Source organism: Prionailurus viverrinus, chromosome B2 (genome assembly GCF_022837055.1).
Source record: "Prionailurus viverrinus isolate Anna chromosome B2, UM_Priviv_1.0, whole genome shotgun sequence".
Lineage (NCBI taxonomy): Eukaryota > Metazoa > Chordata > Mammalia > Carnivora > Felidae > Prionailurus > Prionailurus viverrinus.
In genome coordinates this window covers 64,801,549-64,818,677 of record NC_062565.1, presented here as the reverse complement: position 1 = coordinate 64,818,677, position 17,129 = coordinate 64,801,549, and the positions used below count along the sequence as shown (strand labels likewise).

Here is a 17,129-nt window from a genome sequence, read left to right as displayed (position 1 = left end):
AATGCTTAGGTGAGTCCTAATTTTAAATGTGTATGTAATTTGATTAAAGAAAAATACTTGGTAAAGTCAGGATATACCCAGAAGTGACTAATTGTCCATGCAGAGGGCTTCATAAGTGGCAGGCTTTGGGGAGATACTCTGCTATACAAGTGTATACCACTAAGAATTTACAGATCTCTCTAGGTTGTACTGACAGTAGGATGGCTCTAAAAGACTCAAGCATGAAACTGGAATAACAGCACATTTATCATAAAAAAACTGTGACTACCAAGTAGGCCAGACTACTAGATTCTTGGAAGTTTTTGGCTGAGGCAGTCTTCTGGAAGTAAACATGATAGCAGACTAAATCATATTCTGAAGTTGGCTTGATGAGCAGGGAATCATAAAAGAGAAGTGGCTCAATTAATCTTTGACAAATGAGGCAGGAATATGCAATGAGAAAGAGTCTCTTCAACAAATGGTGTTGGGAAAACTGGACAGCTACATGCAAAAGAATGAAACTGGGCAGGGGCACTTGGGTGACTCATCAATTGAGTGTCCGACTTTGGCCCAGGTCATGATCTTGTAGTTCGTGAGTTGGAGCCTCACATCGGATTCACTGCTGTGCTATCAGCCTGTCAGCACAGAGCCATTTCGGATCCTCTGTTCCCCCTTTCTGTCCTTCCCCAGCTTGCACTTTCCCAAGAATAAATAAATATTAAAAAAATGAAGCTGTACCACTTTCTTACATCATACACAAAAATAAACTCAAAATGGATTAAGGACCTAAATGTAAGACCTGAAACCATAAAACTCCTAGAAGAGAGCATAGGCAGTAATTTCTCTGACATTGGCTGTAACAAATTATTTCTAGATAGGTCTCCTGAGGCAAGAGAACAAAAGCAAAGATAAACTATTAGTACTATATCAAAATAAAAAGCTTCTGTACAGCTAAGGAAACAACCAACAAAACTAAAAGACATCCTACTGAATGGGAGAAGATATTTACAAATGGCATATCTGATAAGATATTACAAATAGCAAAATATAAAAAGAACTTACACAATTCAATACCCCAAAAAATCCCAAATAATATAATTAAAAATGGGCAGAAGACATGAACAGACATTTTTCCAAAGAAGACGTACAGATGCCCAACAGACACATGAAAAGATGCTCAATATCACTTATCATCAGGGAAATGAAAATCAAAACCACAATGAGATGTCACCTCATACCTGTCAGAATAGCTAAAATCAAAAACACAAGAAACAACAAATATTGGCAAGAATGTGGAAAAATAGGAACCCTCAACCACAGCTGGTAGGAATGCAAACTGGTGCAGCCACTGTGGAAGACACTATGGAGAGTTCCTCAAAATTTAAAAATAGAACTAGCCTAGTAGTAATCATACTACTGGGTATTTACCCAAAGAATACAAAAACACTAATTTGAAAGGATATATACATTCCTACATTTATTGCAGCATTATTTACAATAGCCAAATTATGGAAGCAGCACAAGTGTCCTTTTGTTGATGAATGAATAAAGAAGACACACACACACACACACACACACACACACACACCACACTTGGATATCACTCAGTCATAAAAAAGAACGAAATCTTGCCATTTGCAACAACATGGATGAATCTAGAGAATATAATGCTATGTGAAATAAGCCAGTCAGAGAAAGGCAAATACCATAAGATTTCACTCATATGTGGAATTTAAGAAACATGACAAATGAACAAGGAGGAAAAAGAGAGAGACAGAGAGACAGAGAGAGAGAGAGAGAGAGAGAGAGAGAAACAAAAACAGATTCTTAACTATAGAGAATACACAGATAGTTACCAGAGGGGAGGTGGTGAGGGGATAGGTGAAATAGGTGAAGGGGATTAAGAGTACACTTACCACAATGAACAGTGAGTAATGTATAGAATTGTTGAATCACTATATTGTACACCTGAAATGAATATAACACTGTACGTGTTATAATACAGTATGTTCACTCTACTGGAATTAAAATAAAATTAAAAAAATGTTTTTACTATGAAGAAGTGTGTATCCATACTATTATAAAGAAATTTAATAGCACACCTAGATACTCATAATAAGTGTTCCTTCCCTTATTAAAATCAATAAACACACACCACTATATTTTCCTTTCCTTTCTATTAGAGTTATCATGGCTTTTATATCAACTTTTCTTGAATTTTGAAGGATATCTAAAAAAACACTGACTTCTTTAATTCTGACCAAACTGTTACAACTTGGCTAAAAGGAGTTTCATGAAGTTGCCCCTTATTCTTTAGCACTACCCCCATCATCCTTGAAAACGTTCCTTGCTTTACAGCAATAATAAGATGTTGTTTGCTCATTTTGAATTTTGCATTGCTTATGACGGAATCAGCTACCCTTCCAGGAACCCCAGTGTTTTTCTGTGGAGACCAGATCTAAGCACAGGAGTGTGTCACAGTATGCGAATGCACTGGTGCCCCTTTCAGCCACTTTTCACACAGTGCCAGAAAAAAAAAAAATTTTAAGACCTAAGTTTACTTTAGTTTTTCCAATAAAACACCATAAACTGTCAGTCCCTTGCACTTCTTAGAAAACTACTTCAAACCAAGTAGAGATACTCCATATTCTTAAGCCCCTGAGAAATTATTTTCCATCAGCCTATATTCCACCATGGTAAGGGCCCTTCTACCTGGGCCAGGCTTCCATGTCTTCCTTCCTCGCTGGAGTTGCTGACATCCCACAGTGCCAAGACCCTACTCTAATTGTCACTTAGTCCTTTGTCATCTAATTGCTTGCTATCCATAGCACCACATCTGTTCATAAATTAAGTCTGAAGTTTCCTAATTATTGAATGGCTTCTTCTACCTGCTGAGCAATGAAAATGTCCTCATGGAAAAGTCAAGAACTTTTAGACATTTTGCTTTTAGAATTATATTTCTGGCAGATAATTACATTTGCATGTCTCTTTTTCCTCTGTAAATAAAATGTCCTGCTATTATCAGTGAAATGCCCTCTTAAGAATTGGAGCATTTCTCGGGGCGCCTGGGTGGCACAGTCGGTTAAGCGTCCGACTTCAGCCAGGTCACGATCTCGCGGTCCAGGAGTTCGAGCCCCGCATCAGGCTCTGGGCTGATGGCTCAGAGCCTGGAGCCTGTTTCCGATTCTGTGTCTCCCTCTCTCTCTGCCCCTCCCCCGTTCATGCTCTGTCTCTCTCTGTCCCAAAAATAAATAAACGTTGAAAAAAAAATTTAAAAAAAAGAATTGGAGCATTTCTCAAGTTACAAGGCTTTAGAGAAGTACAGTGGAAAGGACTCTTGTCCACTCCTTCCAGTTTTTTGAGCAACATTTCTGAAGGATCCCTACTAGTAAATAAGAACAGGAATGTGAGCTCACAGGCAAGCCATTTAGTTGATATAGGTCCTGGAGGGCAACAACTATTCTCCTCTTAGTATTTTCCCCAGGGGGCTTCATTCCCTGAATGGAACACTTTTTCCTGTCATACTAAGAGGCACTTAGTCCTTTGGCAAATTTTAGCCATTTGCTGTTTCCTTGCCTAAGTAACTAGGATAAACCTATCTCCTTCTCTGAGATGTCCTCTGCTGTTCAATGTCATCCAAGTATTTCCTGGAACAAATAGAGTTATTATTGTCATTAGCTTATTAAGCATATATCACAAATTGAGCGCTAAGGTTGCATATCATCTCAGTTAATCCTAACAACAACCTCTTCCACCACTATTGCTTTCATTCTATTTTCCAGATGAGAAAACACAGCACTGAGTTGAAGTAACCCAGCTTGGAAGTGACAGTACTAGGATTAGAACTCACAGTTCCACCTGAGTCTGTATGCATTCTTGCTCATAGCCCAATTACACATTTAGAGAATGTGCCCCCCAAATGGGTATTATATTCCATTAGCCTAATCACCAATTCAATTTAGATACCATCCTAGCAACAGCTACCATTCTTTATTTTTAAATTGTAATTGACAGTAACCTAGAAACAACACACTGTTTCCAAACTATGCCCATTAAGTTTATATAACATCAAACATTCAACTTTTCCTATTGTTCACCTCCAGCTTCCCTTCTGGCCTCTTATCAGTGAAATCAATTACAGCTTCATGTTCTTGCCTTTCACATGTTGTCAAATCCATTCTCACACTACACGCTTAGGCTAATTGTGTGAATTCCATTCCCTGGAGTTACTGGCTTTGAAAGGTTACCGAGCGCTTTCACCACCTGGCCGCCAGCACACGCACAGTCTTCCTAAGATGATACCTTGGCCTCATCTTGATTAACTCTTTTGGGGAAATTTCTGGGGGAATTTCTTTTCTCTCAGTTCCAATTTTCTTTTTACCCAGTAACTTCATATTTGGCACCAATGCTGATTTGTCCAGAATATGTGAACAGATAATTAGTGAAGTTGAAACTTGAAAAAATATTAATGAATCAATGTCTTGGAATACAGATATTTGTTATACACAAAAGGTAGGAGAGAAAAGCAGAGGTACAGCAGAAACCAATATATATATAGTATATAACTTGCATTCTCTTGGACTGAGTCGCTCAACATTGTGGAGATGTCTCCATTGCATTGACATTCAATAGACTTTCAAAATGGATAGCATTAAGAGTCTTTTTGTATTGAGGTGCCTGGGTGGCTCAGTGGGTTAAGCACCAATTCTTGATTTTGGCTCAGGTCATGATCTCCCGGTTTGTGACTTTGAGCCCCACGTTGGGCTCCACACTGGGTGTTGAATCTGCTTGAGGTTCTCTCTGAACCTCCCCTGCACATGTGCATACATACTCTTTCTCTCTCAAAAAAATAGTCTTTCGTATCTTATCTCTGTTTCTCTCCATTTTATTCCCTAATGTATGCCTTAAATTCTCATAAAATAACATCAGTATTGACTGCCAAAATTATGAATATCAAAAACAATGAAATATCAAAGAATGCCTTCTAAGTAGCATAATGGAATTTGAATGGTACTCTTAAAACATTCCCAGCATGTATAAGAGAATTCTAAATTGGGAAGAGACATAAAAGTCATATAAAACAATCCCTTCAAATTCAGGTGTTTGCTTATAGGAAATAATGGAAATAGCTATTAGTTAACAAGAATAGATTCAATCAACAGTAGTAGTTCTGAAGTCCCTGATCAAATTCGAAAGCAAATTTTAACTCCTAGATTGAGAAACAGTGGGGAAAAATGAAAATGTCAGGATCCACTCCATTTCTGAAACAATACTGGCTCCATCTGGTGGTCAAAGTAATAACTTCCAGTTAACAGTAACTGTTTATGATTAATGAACTATACTTTCTTGAATTGGAAATACCCAATTGCATCCAAGGATTTGCAGAATTTAGAACATAAATGTAGCCTCAATAATGTTACTATTTCTACCTGTGATTAGCCCCTTCCAAAGAATATCATGATTAATACATTGTTGTTTAAAGTGGAATTGAAAGAGAGGAAAAAATCCCATATAGAAAACTTAAGGTATTTCTTCACACACCTTCCAAGAGAATTTTGTGTTCAACTAAAAATATATTGATACCTTTATTGTTTAAAAACATCCATTTTTTAATCGGGAAATATAATTAATACCAGTTTATTATTTAATATACATTGTCAGTTAAAATGTAAAACACATAAATTATGTAGTGATTCTAAAAAGCCATGGGAGATTTGTACTTTACTGTATTTTTTCCCTGTTCTTTGGACTAATAAACTAAAGTGTAATGGGTAGATTATTCTATTCCAATAGGAAGGGAAAAACTCATTTTGTGTTTTCTGTAGGGGATCTTGCCTAGGGTTATGTAAAAACTAAGCAATGTCAAGCTAAACTCTTCGTGTTTGTGCACGTTCAAGAAGAGACCTCAACTTACTTTAGATTCTCAGAGGAATTTCTGGCACCTTAACTATTTATGAAGTCCTGAGAATGAGTGACACAAGTGGGTTCAATTTATAAAAATTCATCAAGTTGTGCACTTAAGCTTATAAGTTATACTTAAAAACTTTTTTTAGATGTTTATGAATCATTGTTTTGATGTCCCCAAGCTTAAATATATAATAATAAACCTTCACCATGTGCTGAGGTAAACATATGGCAACAGTTATTAACCTTTTGAGAATCAATTTTTCTAATGGCAAAGATGAATAACTTCCCTTGGGTGATTGAGAAAACTACTTTATAAAACAAAAATTGGCTGGAAACTCGATCTCTGTCTCTGAAATCCACCCATGCTACTCTCACTAATTTTTCCTTCCCAGCTAGTCAAGGGATGTTTGGAATCATTGATGCACTGCCTGAGGAGTGGGATTAAATGTTGTCACTATCCCACAAGAAAAGAAACTTGGAAAATAAAGAAAATTTAAGATGTGCACACTTGAGATAATATTATAGCACCAAAGTAAAAATGTGGCTTTGCATTGCCTCTCTGCTGGTTATCTATTTCTTGCCTCTTAGCCTCAGATTCACCTCGTTTTCCTGCCCTATGAAAATGAATGTGGGCCCTTTAAATGATTTCCTCTGACAGCTGACCCTGAAGCTTTATGAGGGGGTTCTTGAGAGACATTTCAGGAGAAAAAGTTTTACTTCCCGCTTCCAGAAGGCTCACTCAGCAGGTTCCTGCTGCATTCGTGGCTTCTTCAGCCCGAGGCTTAGGCAGTGCTCATAGCATCTTCAGTGCCCAGCTTTATAGGCCACGATAGTCTGCAGCACTTACCAGCCAGCAGCTTCCTCCAGCAACCCTCCCCTCCCAGCCAGGGACTTTGTAGCAGAGTGCCTCAACTCCTGTGGCACTTGTGACATCTCTGTTGCCCAGCTACTGCAGTGCCTGGTGGACAGTGACATCCAGCAGCCTCCTTCCTGCCCCAGTATCCCCGCTGTAAGACAGCTCTTCTGATGAAGAGGGAAACACAGGAAAGCAGAACCAAAAGATACAAAAAAAGAAGTTGCTGATAACAGCATCTGCCGACATGGATCTGGTCTCTGGCTGCCAATATCTGAGGTCTTCAGAACCATGAGAGAGTAAACGCTCTAGGTCAGTTCGAGTTTGCTTCTGTCACTTGTCAGTATGGTCATAACTGCTGCGGTTATTGCAGGTGATTTGTCTAACTGAGGCCCTTAGGTCACCGACAGGCAATTCACAGCTTCCTAGGTCAAAGTCCAGGAATGTTCAGTTGGGTATATATTAAGTGCTGACTGTGTACACAGCACTCTATGCTAAATATGCAGATAGGTTTCTCCCATGCACTGGCAAAAATAGTGACCAGCAGATCCGGGCTTTACATCCAACAGTCCAGCAAAGCCAGAAGAAGGAGATCCCCTATTTCTAAAAAATTCCAGAGAAGTTCTGAGGCTCATATTCATCAGATGGATTAGTGTCTTTATGCTAGAGAAGGAGCATTAGAACAATCAAATCTGAAAAGTGTTTCAGTGATGGTTGATGTCATTTCCAGAGCAGACACTTCTACCCTTTGATGTTCAGTGACAAAGTCATACTGCTCTGGGTCAGACAATCTTTCTTAGCATATTTGGAAAAACACTTGGCAAAATGGACAAACACGCTTTTTTGTGCTGTAGGTTTTTTTGAAATGCTTTACCTGGTGTTTCTCACTCTTTTTCCAGTTAACGATGGTGGAAATATTGAGATAGAAGTAAACTGTAAAAATTCAGCTCTGACTTCAGACAGGTCAAAAACGTGAAAGTGTAGCTGATTAAAGGTTGGAGTCTTCAGCTCCTCTGTCTCCCTAACAGCAACATTAGCATGCTGCCCACACTGACACGTCTCACATCACCTAATATGATTGATTAAAGGATACATTTTAGAATTTCCCCACTGCCTTTGTTTTTATTTTTTTATTTTCTAGACTGCTTGTCACAGGCCCCAGATCTGTGAGAGGTTTGTATAAAATATAAAAGCAAATCTAAAAGAAATACAATGTGTGACACAGTGACAAAAGCCAGAAAATTGTGCGTTCTGACGGACATGCCACTCTTCCTTCACGTCTCTGCTTTGTTTTTTTCAGCTGGGAGAGTGACAAGCTAGATGGCCTGGTGTTTGTCAGTGTGTGTCACAACCATGATATTTAAACATAGGCCTCTTTGTAATTATTTTCTCCCACCCAAAGTCTTTCTGGAAATGTGCCAAATATACATTTACTCAAATAAATACAAAAGGTCAAGTTTTCTCCTCTGCTTTCTCATTTAAAGCAAAATATTTTTTTCTCTATTTATTGATGGAGGTGTTAAGTTCATTATTGTTGTGCCGTACTATGTTGCTGAGTAACAATCCATTACTAATGACAGTTTTTATAGTCCAATCTGTTTTCAGGTGTTGAATTTTTCTCCTAGATGTCTATTTCTGTTTGTCAAACTTAATTTTTTTCTTTTTGTTCTTAAAATTCAAACTTCAGTGCCCATCTTTTAAAAAATTCTATACTTTTTTTTTGGTTTTGCTATGAATATTTTTGGAAAGAGAAATGTGTTTAGAGTAATGGTTACATAGCAATTGGTTTAAATTAAAGCTATCCATTACATAATCGTATTTTTTAAATGTACCATTTAAAATAAATCTACCAAAAGACAGATTCACATAAAATTATTCTATAATACTACTAATTTGTGTTACAGTATACTGCATGTTAGCAGCAAATTGTCAGTTATGAGAATTTATAGTTTCTAACCGATCTAATAATAACATGTTTTGATTGTTGCTTGTTAGCACTTTGTCCTAAAAGTTAACATTTACTCTTTTTTCTTGAAATGAACATTAAACGTTACAAAACTAGAACCTGTTTTCAAACATTCTAAAATAAAATAATATTACCCCGAAGTGAACAGATCTAACTTGTTCCCCTTCTCTTCTCTTATCAAAATGTCACTTTGTTGACTGACCAAGTGTAGCATTTTTGTAAAAAACATTAGGCTTTCTGTAATTTCTAAGGATATGCAATTGATTCAGTGAGTACCTCCCTCTAAAAGGCTATAAAATAATTTAAGCAATAGTGGTGACGGGTGCTCAGTCGGTTCAACATTGGCTGGGGTCATGATCTCACAGTTTGTGAATTCAGACCCCCACATCGGCTCTGTGCTGACAGCTCAGAGCCTGGAGCCTGCTTCAGATTCTGTGCCTCCCCCCTCTCTGTCCCTCCCCTGCTCACACTCTGTCTCCCTCTCTCTCTCAAAAATAAATAAACATTAAAAAAAATATTTTAAGCAATAGTTTCACCTGCTGAAATTTAAATGTGTGCAAATAGTTAAAAATGTAAATATATAACAAAATTGAGTTATGGTTGTTGTATAGTTACACATCATTATTCAGATCATGTTAATTTTTATCCAGATGTTTTGCCAAAAGGAATTGAAGGTGTTTGCAATTTATATACATATATATGCTATTATAATTATCAGGATAAAATATTATAATCTAATAAAGGAGATATTGAGATAGCTATAGCAGGGGAAAAAAAGGGCAAAGAGCAGCTAGTACAGATTTTGCCGGCAAGGCAAAAAACAAAGCGTAATATATTACATAATGATCATCCAACAAGAGGAAGTATAACCATTCAAAAGAGACAAACATTTCCAAGCACTAATCTCTAAAGATTGTTTAAAAGTTTATGGAAAGAAAACTTAAATATATTATCATCTCTAAAAGTTTTTTAAAAATACCAAAAGTCTATCACATGACCAGCTTTCACTTATTAACTATTGGTGATAGCCAAGGAATAAATGTTAAGCTTTCCTCTTGTGAAAACATGTTTATGAAGCACTAAAGTACATTTTTTGGGTAAATGATTTCCACTGATATGTAGGTCATACATAGAAAAGATAAAGGATAAAATGGCTTGTAGTTCAGCGGTTTCAAAGTGTTCTGGGCCAAACCCTAGAAATTCTGTGCTGGCACTTCCAGGCTGAGCTGGTTGTACTCCTAGAATTTCCCATTTTCACCCCACCCCCACCCCATTTCAACAAAGCAGCTCCACTTTTATGCATTTTAGGCTTCTGCATGAGATTGAATGTAAGGCATAGTTTCCAAACTAAATAGAGATTATCAAAAGAACCATTTTGATATTGTATTCAGATTGTATTGTATTCAGATTTGACTCCAGGTGGCTTTTACTCAGTGTGCTTTTTCAACATTACTTAGTAATTCTTAGAACAACCCTGAAAAGAAGTCATTATTATACCTATTTTACTGATAAGAGAAAACTAAGACTTAGAAAAAGGTATTTTATTAATGAAGAGGTCAGTTTTCTGAAAGGCCATGGAGTTGGGATTTTGAAATTAGCAAGGAGTATAAGAGGAGTATGTTCTGGAAAAGGGCAGTGATTCAGAAGCTAAGGTCTTTTACAAAAGGAGGAGCATGACCCAGAGGTTGGTCAATGACTGCAGGAGTGGAAAGTAGAACATGATGGGAAATTCAGTACCAAAATTTCTAGGAAAGAGAGAAGATCAAGGGTCAGGAAGTAGCAATAAGGAGCAAGAAGGATATCTATTCTCCCTCCCAGACCTGGAGCATGAGGACTATGAAAGAAAACATGCCCTCAGGGGAGAACCAGGTGTCAGAACAAGAATAAGAGAACATTCAGAAAATAGGTTGGGGACATAGATTTATAGTGATTACCAACCAAGAGTTCTATAGGGCATGGAGGAAGGGTTTTAGATATTGAGAGGAGGTAGGACATGGAGTTAGAAAGGGAGGTACAGAGCCATAAGGAGCTTCTGGTGGTGGTTGACATGAACAGTGGAATATTGGCCAAGATAATAAGATTTTTCCTGATGGTCCCATCAAAGCTGTGAGTCTTTTTTTTTAATTTTATTTTTTTAATGTTTATTTACTTTTGAAGGAGAGAGCTAGAACGTGAGTGGGAGAGGGACAGAGATACAGGGAGACACAGAATCCGAAGCAGGCTCCAGGCCCTGAGCTTTAGCACAGAGCCTAATGTGGGGCTCAAACTCACGATCTGTGAGATCATGACCTGAGTGAAGTTGGTTGCCCAACAGACTGAGCCACCCAGGTGTCCCAAAGCTGTGAGTCTTTATGAGAGGAAAGGAAGGATCTGAAAGGACAATCCAGATTATTAGGTCTTCCACTTGACCACTGCTGATAGAGGCATAGACTATAGAGGGAGATGTCTGCAATGAGTACCTGTGTTTACCCCTAAATTCTGTAAATGGGGCCCAAAGCCCATGAAAGGGCCGTCTCATTCTGAACCTGAACCCATTCCAATATGTAGGTTTTACCCATACTACCAAGCAATTCTCCAGTACCAGCAGGGTGTCCTACAATTCAACTCAATCTGACACTATCTACCTGGAGACAGCATCAGATCCCACAGATTACCCATAGATTAAAGGGTTCAGTTCCACAACACTGCCCCTCACACCCCACTTCAGACACCAGTTGTAACCCCAGATTATCACCTGTGCTTCTGACTCACCACCTATGGATTGGAGGTTCCGATGACTCCCCTCCTTGAGTTCAACTAATTTAGCAGAGTGGCTCATAAAACTCAGAAACATTTCACTCACTAGATTAGCAGTTTTATAAAAGGATATAACTCAGGAACAGATCTTCCATGCCCTATCCAGGTGTAACACTCTCCCCAAATCTCCACATGTTCACCAACTCAGAAGTTCTCTGAATCCTCTCCTTTTGGGTTTTTATAGAGGGGTCACTACATAGGCATAAATCAGTAAATCAATGGCCATTCGCCATGATTTAACCTCTAGCTCCCTCCCTTCCTGGGAAGGCAGGGAATGGGGCTGAAGCTCCAAACTTCCAAACACAAGGTTGGTTTCCCTGGCAACCAGCCACCATCTTTATGTGCTTCTCAAAAGTCACCTCATTAACATAATTCCAGGTATGATTAAAAAGGGTTTGTTATGATTATCAAGATACTTTTATTGCTCTCATCACTCAAGGAATTCCAAGTTTTGTATGCTCTGTGCCAGAAATAAGTATGAAAAATAAACATATATTTCATATTATAGATCACAATATTACACACCCCAAGTGTATGGGACCTCCTATTTGGCCCTTTCTGCAGAGGTATGGAGGTCTGGAGGTTCTGTAGAGGTATGGGTGTTTCCTCTTACCATCTGCCAGTACAAACAGTTTTGAGCTTACAAGTTATAGATCCAGTTGGCAAGAGAGAGCATCTCAATCATATTTTACTATTCCCTGGGAAAGGATTCTGATCAGTTTGAATCTGATTCTAATTGTCTGTGACCAGGGCCTGTATGATTATGTCATATAAAATGGGCCAACAAGAGTCCATCAGTGTGATGGAGGGAAGCAGACAAGGAAGTCCTTATGTGCTAGGCAGACACCCCAACAGGTGTCCACCAGGAGTTTAATAAAAAATAGAGCTTAAAAAGACTCTTAGATTATAGGACCAGACTCTGTCAACAGCAGGTGACAGAAATAAGTAATGTTAAATGGCAAGATTTACATATATGTGTTCCCATCTTTTCCCCCACTCCTCCTTGATTAAGAGATTTCTAGCAGTGAATGTTCAGGCTCTCTCTCTTCCACATTCTCCAGGGAGGGATATTTTATTGTTAAAGAGTAATTTAGACTTTTGTGATGCAGAAGTATGAGAGGAGAGATTAGTGTGTGACCTAGAGCCTGATGAAGGACTTTTTGGGGAAAGAAATATTTGGGAGTAACTGCACAGAGTTGAGGCAAAGTAGATGAGAGGAGGGAAAAAACAGGATTTTCAAAATCATTTATGTGCAATGGTACATATTTCATTATGTTTAATGACCAAAAGAAAATTATTCCAACCATTAGGAAATACTTTTGACCAATGAAATGTGTTTCTTGACTCATAACACAACACTCATGCTAGACTACTGGATCATGGCTTCAGTGAATCTCAGTGAGTTGGGAGGGAAACTGGGGCTCTCATAATATGTGAAGGCATTGTGCAGTAACTAGACACCTAAGCAGAGACATTTTGAACACCTGAAGATATGGAATTAGAGTTCAAATGAGAGGTCAGTGCTGTAATAACACATTTGGAATTTATATAAATGAGTTAAAAGCGAACCCTTGAGACTGAAGTAGTTATGCACAGAGGGAAAAATAGTCGCTTCATAAAAAAAAACTTATAATTGCAAAGCACAGGAAAAAAGAAGACATAATATAGAAACATTAAGAACTATGTAGCTTATAATAAGAGAAGCCAGAGGAAAATATTATAGGAACAAGGAAGAAGTCATATAAGAGTTTTAAAGAACACAAGAATTTACCTAGTTCAGGCTCCTACACTAAAAAGCATCCATTTAAGTGTCTTTGGCTGATGTCCTTCTGGCATCTGAATGAACATTTCCTGTTACGAGAAGTTCATCTCAAAGATATCCACTCCATTGCTGAACCATCCAAGATACAAGGTTATATCTTGCACACTCTGTTAGGGGAGAGAAGAATGATTATTAAGGGGGAGCCTCCAAAATCTTACTATTCTTGTATAAATATATGTACATAAACATATATGTCTGTGGTATTAAAATTTCATTGTTGGGAGGTGTGGGCAGTGACTAGGAAAAAATGTCTTCAAAGTCTCATTGATGAAAAACAGTTGAGAAATATGGTTTATATTAATTTTCAGTTAACAAATCCCAGTGGCTTAAAAGAACAGTATGTATATTGCTACAAGTCCTTCATGGAGAGCAAGGGATGTGGTGCTAGTGGTTTCTGAGGTGTCTGCTTGCACAGTTATTCTTTGCATACAGAGTGACAAGGCTGCAGGGTTTTGTGGCTGGTACCATTATGGATCATTTCTTTAATGGGGTGGAGAGAAACTGGAGAATCAAGGGCATTTACTGTCACACACTGGAAGTCAATCTCTTCTGCTCGCATTTCATTGGTCAGAATAAGATACAAGCACTGTCTACATTTAAAAGGACCAGAAAATATAGGGGAGGAACTGAATGTTTGGCAAACATCACAATGTCTGCCATAGAGCGGCCATACTGAGCTAAAATCTACCTCTCTATAAAGACCCCACAGGGGTCCTTGTTTGTATCTTTGAACAGCATTTGCCACCTTATTCCCTCTTCTACAAAAGAGAAAATTAATTCTTTCTAAATTCCTTTCACCATTTCTGTGATGAGAATATTACCAACACATTTATCAAACTGTCTTTTTCCTCAATACTCTATAATTTGTCAATTACCATTTTTAAAGCACCCAGTAGGATCATAGTCCTTAGTGGGGTACATGAGGCCATTGCCCCATATCTTAAGTATGAATTCCTCAGTGCAATCTAATGTTTTTTATTTGCCACATCATTCTGTACACCAATACTAAGCTTGTGGTCAGTCACAATCTTGGGCAATTTTTTTATTTAAAAATTTTTGAAATGTTTATTTATTTTTAGGACAGAGAGAGAGAGAACACGAGCAGGGGAAGGGCAGAGAGAGAGGGAGACACAGAATCCGAAGCAGATTCCAGGCTCCAAACTGTCAGCAAAGAGTCCAATGTGGGACTCAAACTCACTAACTGAGATCATGACCTGAACCGAAGTTGGACGCTCAACCGGCTGAGCCACCCAGGTGCCCCATGGGCTATTTTTTATACAGCGTTCAGCAAACAAGAAATTCTATGTGTTTTACCAAGGATTAGAAATTGGTAGATAAAATTTATAAATGTATTATCTAAATAATGTAATTCTAATAATATACTTATTTATTTGCTTGGTCTTTCGTGTAACAGAAGTTGAAAATAATACTAGCAAAAGTGATGGCTATTTAAAAGAAGTTATAATTTATGATCCTTAAAAATATCAGTTACATAAACATTGACCCGGGTTTTTGGTGTTTGTTTCGTTATGTTTTGGTTTAAATGAAAATTCCTTCATGGAGCTACTGAGATTTGCTCCAACCACAATGGCTAATTAAGTAGGTAAAAATCAAGTGGCTGGGGTTTTCAGCACTTTTTATTCCCAAGATAGTGTCTCAAGTTCTTCTTGATTTTAGTGACAACTATGATTGTATCTCCTGTCCCTTTTAATCCCTTTTTCTCACATCAAAATTTGCCTTCTGATTTTCTAGATCACAAAATACTTATGTGCAAGGCACTTTGTAACTACAAAGAATAGACTTTATGAATAAAATTTTCATTAATATTTCTTATCTCCTTTGTGGCTTTCAAGGACCTTACATATTGAGCAAGAGAGAGAGAGAGAGAAAGAGAGAGACAGAATATGAATAACCAAGACAAGCATCAGAAGATCTGCAGAAGTAATGAATAGAACTAGAATTTACATAGACTAAAATCACAGCAAAGAATCTGTGGAAGAAGAGAGTCTTCAACTTTATCTAAAAGGAAAAATATTATTTGGAAAAATATGCAAATTGGGGCCAGGCATCCCACATTTTCCCACAGTGGGGATACGGTATGAACAAAGATGAAGTAGTAGTGAGAAGAAGTTGCATAACTCAGGGGACAGTGAGTAGAGAAACTTCACCTGAAATCTAGAATCTGTGCTAAGAGCAGTGATGAATTTAAAAGATATTGAGTTTTGAGTTTGAGTCATATTATGCTGGCAAGACTTTGGACTTGGACTTGGTGTCGAAGAGGCATTAAATACTTCTGTGGAGAGCAACGTGACATGATCAAAGCCAATCTTTATGACAAAACTTATGACAGCAGTATCTAAGAAGGTTTGGAGTTAGAGACACAATGGCAAAAGAGAGTGGAATTAATAGCTGAATGCACTGATCCAGTGTGATATGGCAAGAGCCCGGACTGGGGGCTATAGGAGAGTAGTGGGAACAAAAATTAATATTAGATATAAAAAAAGGTTATAAAAGGATGAATGTCACTTCATTAATTAACATCAATAGAGGAAAGAATAGAAAAGAGACTTCAAGTTATATATGGATGCATAAGATGCTGAGTGAAATACCCACTAAGAAATAACCCACAACTATAAAATTAAATCTGTAAACGAACTGAACTAAAAGGTCAGACTGGTAATAGGGAGGTGAATCTGAAATCTTAACAAAATAATTGGATGGGGGCACCTGGGTGGCTCAGTTGGTTGAGTGCCCGACTTCCGCTCAGGTCATGATCTCACGGTCTGTGAGTTCGAGCCCGCGTTGGGCTCTGTGCTGGCAGCTCAGACCCTGGAGCCTGCTTCGAGTTCTGTGTCTCCCTCTCTCTCTCTGACCCTCCATGCCCCTGCTCACACTCTGCTTTCTCTCTCTCTCAAAAATAAATAAACATTAAAAAATTTTTTTAAAGAATTGGCTGGACACTAGCTAGCACTTGTCCTAGCAAGGTCACTGGGAGCTGGCACTGAATTTGTGACATGCAGCCTAGAATCAGAAAGGGCTGCCCTGTAGGTGAAACAGATATGAGAAAAGCTACACCCACCAGGCCCTAGGAAAGTGCCAGACGGGAAAAGTGCTAGACTTGGAAAGCAGGGAGACAGCTTGCCAACTTCCCAGATCCATGGGTAGAAAATATTTATCTGTGAGAAATAGAGAAAGCAGGCCTGAGACACACACATGTGTAGTCTGAATTAAATCAAACCATGTAACACAGAAACCCTTTTCTGAGAAATTGGCTTAAAAACTATCTGGTACCAGTGAAAACCCTTAGTGTATTTGCATACAACATTTGCATACACAAATCACTCTCTAAGTTTTGTCATATAACCCTAGCAGAAACTGCAATGCACACAGTAAAATGGATCACTATGGGAAAACAGCAGATGGGGAAAAACAGAAACAATGAGAATTTATACTTGTGAAACAGAAGATAATTTTTTCAAAAGCCAGAGTCAACAATGATGAGACAATCAAACTTAAACACCTAGAAAAATGACCAAAACTCCTATAGAGATACTTCCCATTTCTCTTACACCAGGAGAAGAGGCCTCAAAGCAAAAGAGAGCAAGAAGGAAAGTAAGAAAAGGGAGAGCCAGAGAGGCACAATCCAAAATTCCATGTTTAAGTTCAGCTCAAGTCTGGCTAATCTCTGAACCACACATTATGGAACAAACAGAAAGCAGCTTACAATTAAGACTGAAGTGATATCTGAACTGTCAACCACTGTAGACATGGAAGTGTGTAATTTGAGTTTAACCAAGTCAGTTGCC

General features: G+C 38.1%; 1 long non-coding RNA gene across 1 annotated transcript in view; it reads right to left on the bottom strand.

Moving 5' to 3' along the window:
- The window catches only part of LOC125166788 (uncharacterized), a 151,110-nt gene that overhangs the window by 44,183 nt on the left and 89,798 nt on the right, over positions 1-17,129 (bottom strand). Inside the window, exon 4 of the long non-coding RNA XR_007152540.1 lies at positions 13,273-13,430. This is a non-coding gene — a long non-coding RNA (uncharacterized LOC125166788). The remainder of the gene's footprint in view (positions 1-13,272; positions 13,431-17,129) is intronic.